The 6526-nt window shown below is 41.3% G+C and overlaps 1 protein-coding gene across 1 annotated transcript in view; it reads right to left on the bottom strand.

The window, feature by feature from the left end:
* Positions 1-496, bottom strand: part of RCAN2 (regulator of calcineurin 2) — a 264066-nt gene extending 263570 nt beyond the window's left edge. The window contains exon 1 of the mRNA XM_005860939.2: positions 131-496. The gene's annotated coding sequence lies outside the window, so the exon portion shown is untranslated. The remainder of the gene's footprint in view (positions 1-130) is intronic.
* Between the last annotated feature and the right edge of the window lie 6030 nt (positions 497-6526).

Genomic DNA, 6526 nt, shown 5'->3' with positions numbered 1-6526 from the left:
CCAACCTCCAATCAGACCCCAGGAAACCGAAAGCCCCCTTCTGGCCTCTTCTCATCTCTTCCCACCCTGACCCGGAGCCCTGCCGGGTCCCCCACCCACCCACCTCCGGGGCACCCACTCAGCCCCTTACCTTCTCCTTTCCACTGGGCGGGGGGAGGGAGCTGCGGGGGTGAAGACCCTCTGGGGATCCAGCGCAGGAGCCTGTGCAGAGTCCCGGCCTGGGCTAGGAGGGGCTTCCCAGGGTCCCAGCCAGGGCGGTTGGAGGGGGGGCTTGGAACTGGGACTGGGGAGGGGGCTGATTCTGAGGCACAGGGTGACTGGGCAGAAGAAACTGACCGAGGAGCAAACTGTGCATAGGGCGTACTGGCCAGAGATTCTTACGAACGGACTGACCCCCCTCCACCCCGCCTCCCCTTCACTGAGTAAACGTCGGGAAACCCCTGGAAGGTCCTGGGGTTCGCGCGGGGTGGGTGCTGGCGTCCTTGGCTGGCGTCCCCTGCGCCCGCCCCGCCCGCGTGGCTGAAGGTGCCCTGCGCGGGCTTCACAGCTTTGCCAGGAGTCGCAGCCACCAGACCTGGGGACAGAAGGGCTTCAAGGACTCCCATTGTGTGAGAGCCCGTGACCCAAGGAATGGGAAGCTGGTGTCATACAGTAAACCGTTGCATGTGAAACAGAATCTAGGGTAGATCTGTTGCTCCACATACTTAACCCCAGCAGAAGTCTCTGCTTTACAAAATAAAGCAATTCAGACCCAGGAGGAAGCCTGGGGCTCATGGGGGGCACCATATGGGCAGGGCTGAGTCTCCTGGCAGGAAAATGTTCAAGATCATAATAGAGAACGTGGGGGAAATTGAAGAAAGAACGTGGGGGTGCAGACAAACCTGAGTGAGGAAATGAATAACAGATTTAAGTCAGTTTTGTTTTCTATCATCTTTCTAATTGCTACATAAACAAGGCCTTCTTTTTATGCCTTTCTGTTTCCAAAAACAATATTAATGTTGGATTGAAGCAATATATAAATTTCACAATTATTCTTCACTCGCTCAGACAACACATTGTTTTTCCCCAAGGTTCACAAAGAAATGCATCCTTTAAAAAAACAAAAAACAGACACATAAAAGGTAGACCTTAGCTCTTCTCTCTGATTAATCTGCATTAATATAAATAAAGACAGAATTTTCAGAGTTGAAAATGAACCTAGACTCCTGCTCTCCCAAACTTCTGCTGAATGCATAAATACAGAAATCGCTGCTGATTTAGATGAATGACACTAGTCCCTCCTAATCCACAATTTTGCTTTCCACCATTTCAGTTACCTGTGGTCAACCATGTTCCAAAATACTAAGTGGGAGGGTCCAGAAATAAACAATTCACAAGTTTTAAAGTATCTGCCATTCTGAATAGCTTGATGAAATCTACTAGTGGGCTCTGCCCTGCCCAAGGATGTAAATCATCCCTTTGTCCAGTGTATCTGGCTGTATACCCTACCCAAGGTTAGTCTTATAGGAGCCAGCGTGGTTATCAGATCGACTGTCAAGGTGCCACAGTGTTTGTGTTCCAGTAACCCTTACTCTACTTAATAGTGACCACAAAGTGCAAAAATAGTGATGCTGGCAATTCAGATATGCCAAAGAGATGTAAAGCACTTTCTGTAAGTGAGAAGGTGAAAGGAAAGAAAAAAAAATCTTAACACTGAGGCCCATCAGATCAACTGTAAGAACAAATCTATCCGTGAAATTGCCTAATTTGTAAATTAAACTCTACCATAGGTGTGTATGTATGTATGGAAAATAAGATAGTTTATATACGGTTCAGTATAGTGTATATAGGGTTCAGTACTATACATGATTTAGAGCAGGGGTGGGGAATGTCCGGCCCACGGGCCGTATAAGGCCCTCAAAATCATTTGGTCTGGCCCTGCCAAGGCATTAGGGATTAGTTAATTAAATGTTTGACAAATACAGCAGGCTAAGTTTCAAGTTGATAATTTTATATGGCCCATGAATGATGTTATAAATATCCAAATGGCCCTTGGCAGAGAAAGGTTCCCCACTCCTGGTTTAGAGCATTCACTAGGGGATCTTGGAACCTATCCCTGCAGATAATGGGGGACTATGGTATTTTTTTATACAAATGTTTGAAAGGGCATCCTTATATTGAGCTCAAACCTGCCTTCTTAGGATTTCCTGTCATTGATCTAGTTTAATTTCTCATGCCATGGAGACAGAATCCAATTTCTTTTCCAATTGATTGTCTTTTAAACATGTGAAGATGGCCATCGTGTCTCACTCACTCCAAGCCCCTCTCTCTGAGCAAACATCCTCCATTCTTTAATTAAACGAAATCTCACTCTTAGTAGTTCCTAGAATCTTCACCAACATTAAGGCTTTTTCTTTTAATCGGATCCACTTAGTAAATATATGTTTACAAATAAAATTTTCTGGTTATAGAAGTAATATATTTATTGTAAACATTTTGAAAAGTTAGAAAAACAAGATTCAGTGTGAGGATTAAATAAAGTAATACATGTAAATAAAGCACTTAACACAATGCCTGGCCCACAGCGACACTGTGGCTGTTACAAAAAAATTAACATGGTCATGCCCCAACAAGTACTCTTTTTTTTTCATAGACGTTACTTTTTAGAGTTTAAAGTTTACAAAACTGAATGAAAGGTACAGAGATCTCCCCTGCTCCCACACATGCATAGCCTCTCCCATTGTCAATACCCTGCACCAGAGTGCCACCTATGTTACAATAGCTCACATTGTTGCATTATCAACCAAACCCCATTTTCTACATTAGGATTCCCTTTGGGTGTTTACATTCTTTGTGTTTTGACAAGAGCATACTGACATATCCACCATTACAGTCTCATAGAGGATAGTTTCACTGCCATAAAAATCCTCTGTGCTTCTATTCACACTTGCCTTCCCACTACCCCCAGGGCAACCACTGATGTTATAATTGTCTCCATACTTTTGCCTTTTCCAGAATGTCATATAGTAGGAATCATACAGTATTGTAGCCTTTTTGGATTGGCTTCTTTCTCTTAGAAATATGCATTTAAGTTTCACGTGTTTTTATGGTTTGATGGTTCATTTCTTTTTAGTGCTGAATAATACTCCATAGTCTGGATGTATCACAATTTACTTATCTATTCATCTACTGAAGGGCATCTTGGTTGCTTTCAAGTTTGGGCAATTATATATAAAGCTACTATAAACATTTTTGTGCAGGTTTTCTTGTGGACACATTTTTAATTCATTTGAGTAAATATTAAGGATCGTGATTGCTGGTTTGTATTGTAAAAATGTGTTCTGTGCCTTGAATGGTACACTGAAAGATCTTGGGTTCGATTCCCAGTCAGGGCATGTGCAGGGGTTCAATCTCTGAGGCGAGTACAGGAGGAAACAGATCAATGTTCTCTCTCACATCCATGTTTCTCTCTCTCTCTCTCTCTCTCTCTCTCTCTCTCTCTCTCTCTCTTCCCCTTTTCCCTTCCCCTTTCTCTAAATCAATTTTTATTTTTTTATAAAATATGTGTGTGTGTTTTTTATTTCAGAGAGAAATGGAGAGGGAGAGAGAAATAGAAACAGCAATGACAAGAGAGACTCATTGATCACTTGCCTCCTGCACATTTCCTACTGGGAATTGAGCCCTGCAATCTGGGCATGTGTCCTGACCAGTAATGAACTGTGACCTCCAGGTTCATAGGTTGACAGTCAGCCACTAAGCCACACCAGCTGGGCTAAAATCAATTTTTTTAAAAAGAATATGTTAGTAAGAAACCACTAAAATGTCTTCCAAAGTGGCTATACCAGTTTGCATCTCATCAGCAATGAACGAGAGTTCCTATTGCTACACATACTCACCAGCATTTGGTGTTGTCAATGTTTTGGAATTTTGCCTTTCTAATAGGTGTGTAGTAGAATCTCATTGTTGTTTTAATTTACATTTCCATAATGACACATGATGATGTTGAACATTTTTTTCATTTGCTTATTTGCCGTCTATATATCTTCTTTGGTGAGGTGTCTGTTTTGATATTTTCCCTTTCTTATTGGGTTGCTTTTTTAAAAATATATTTTATTGATTTTTTACAGAGAGGAAGGGAGAGAGATAGAGAGTTAGAAACATCGATGAGAGAGAAACATCGATCAGCTGCCTCCTGCACATCTCCTACTGGGGATGTGCCTGCAACCAAGGTACATGCCCTTGGCCGGAATCGAACCTGGGACCTTTCAGTCTGCAGGCCGATGCTCTATCCACTGAGCCAAACTGGTTTTGGCGGGGTTGCTTTTTTTTCGTTCTTATTGTTGTTTTGAGAGTTCTTTGATATTTTGAATAACGGTTCTTTATAAAATATGTACTTTGCAAATAATTTCTCCAACCTGTGGCTTGACTTCTCATTCTCTTGACAGTGTCTTTCACAGAGTAGAAGATTTTATTTTCATGAAGTCCAGCTTATTGATGATTTATTTCCTGGATTGTGCCATTGGTGTCTTATCTAAAACACTTTATGATACTCAAAGTCATCTAGACTTTTATTCTATACTAGAAGCCCGTTGCATGAAGATTCACATTTTTCTCCGGCACCGGGACTCAGGCCTTTGGTCCGGCCGCAGCGGAGAAGCCAAGCCTCTTCAGTCTTCAGTCTTCAGTCTTCAGTCGCGACGGAGCCTTCAGTCTTCGTTCCAGCCTGCATATGCAAATTAACCGTCATCTTTGTTGGGTAATTTGCATACTCATCCAATTGGCTGGTGGGCATAGCGGAGTGACACCAATTTGCATGTTTCTCTTTTATTAGTGTAGATTATATCCTAGGAGTTTTATAGTTTTGCCTTTTGACACTTAGGTTTATGATCCATTTTGAGTTAAGTTTTAAAAAGTGTATAAAATCTGTGTTTTCCTCATAGGTTTGCCTAATTCAATATTCTTGGCTTAGAGGAAAATGTAATTGATGAAGTGAACCTGCAAGGATTTCAGATTTTCCAAAGATACATACTCAGGTTTTTTTTCCAAAGAGAGAACTTCAGACTCTTTGTTTCCTCACTAGAAGAGATTGTAGGGGTCTAAGTTTGTGAGGAAATTTGGACATTACATTTCACTATTAGTAGAAATAAAACATCAATATTAAATATACTTTTAAGTGGTTGTATAAATTAATGTATCCTCATAATACCCTATGAGCAAGGTTAACTATTATTTTCATTTTACAGATGTGGAAACCAAGGCACAAATAGATTGTCTAGCCCAAGTAAGTTGAGCCAGAGTGGAACCTAAATAGCCTGGTTTAAGACCTGTTGGGGTCTTTCCTGTAAGAAAATGCAGTCATTTTTAATGGCCACTCAGAGTGAATGAGGCCTCCCTCCTCAGTGCCTGGTAGCACTATTTTACACATCTCTGAAGAATGCCTGTCACATATTGTTTGAAAATTACTTGATGGATGGCACACGTAACTTATTCTACCTGTACTTTTAATAGACGCTTAACTGTTGATGGGGAATTTAGGTTTAGAGAACACAGCTCAGACTAAAATTCCAGTCCTCGCAATCTCAATTAAGTTACTGTTCTTCATCCTGCATCAAACTGGCTTACCTGGTGCCACATTAAATACTAGAAAAGTACCTCATAGCCTACCTAAATTTCAGACTATTCCTTATTGATTTAGTTCAGCTGTAATGCCATGTGAGAAAGATGCATGTATTATTGTTTTTTACATAGCAATCCATGCTTTACATGGGCAAATATAAAAATGGGCTGGATTTTAAATTAAAATAAGTTGGAGCAGGCCAGATTCTGGTCTGAAAGTGGAGGCTGCTATATAGATCATCCTGGGTTCACAATATTTTATGTCAAGTCATGGAAATGTAAAAGACAGAGGAAATACTTCTCAAAGCATTCTAAGTTCCTTTGTTTTATTTTTCTTTTGGTAGAGTGGGACGGAGAGTGGTCACCAAACAGGGAACAGAGTGAATGATCCTATTGCAATGTTCTTGGTTGCTCTCAACTGCTCTAGAGACTTTCCTTGGGGGAGAAAATAGATCACACATACTCCCTGGGGATGGTGGGGGGGAGATAAAGTCAAGATGACCGAGTATATTTCTAGTAGCTCAAGGAATCCCTGGTATCAATGTCCTCTATCCAAAGACCACCAAGAACACACCTGTAGTTGAACAAGTTGGTATATTTCTCTTTGCGATGAGAGAGAATGAACAGCAGGGAGATGTGCATGGCAGTCAGAGAATATTAGAAAGAACCCATCTCAGGGTTTGGACTTGTCTTAAGTGATTTGGGGGAAGGTTCAAGGAAGAAGTGCTTTGCTCCAGATTGGATGCTGTTAGAAAGCGGGCGTAATTCTTCACTTAGATATATTAATAAATCATATATGTAAGGCAAGAGGAATAAAGCAAGGCTACAGCTATAACTGGTAAAGAAGCAACAGTCATTCCTGTTAGGCGGGATAGGGGAATGTTTGATCATTTCTGTAGGTTGGACTTGTTCACATTTTTGCCGCTGTTTG

Source organism: Myotis brandtii, unplaced genomic scaffold (assembly GCF_000412655.1).
Source record: "Myotis brandtii unplaced genomic scaffold, ASM41265v1 scaffold143, whole genome shotgun sequence".
Classification (NCBI taxonomy): Eukaryota; Metazoa; Chordata; class Mammalia; order Chiroptera; family Vespertilionidae; genus Myotis; species Myotis brandtii.
This window is presented reverse-complemented; position numbering and strand designations above follow the sequence as displayed.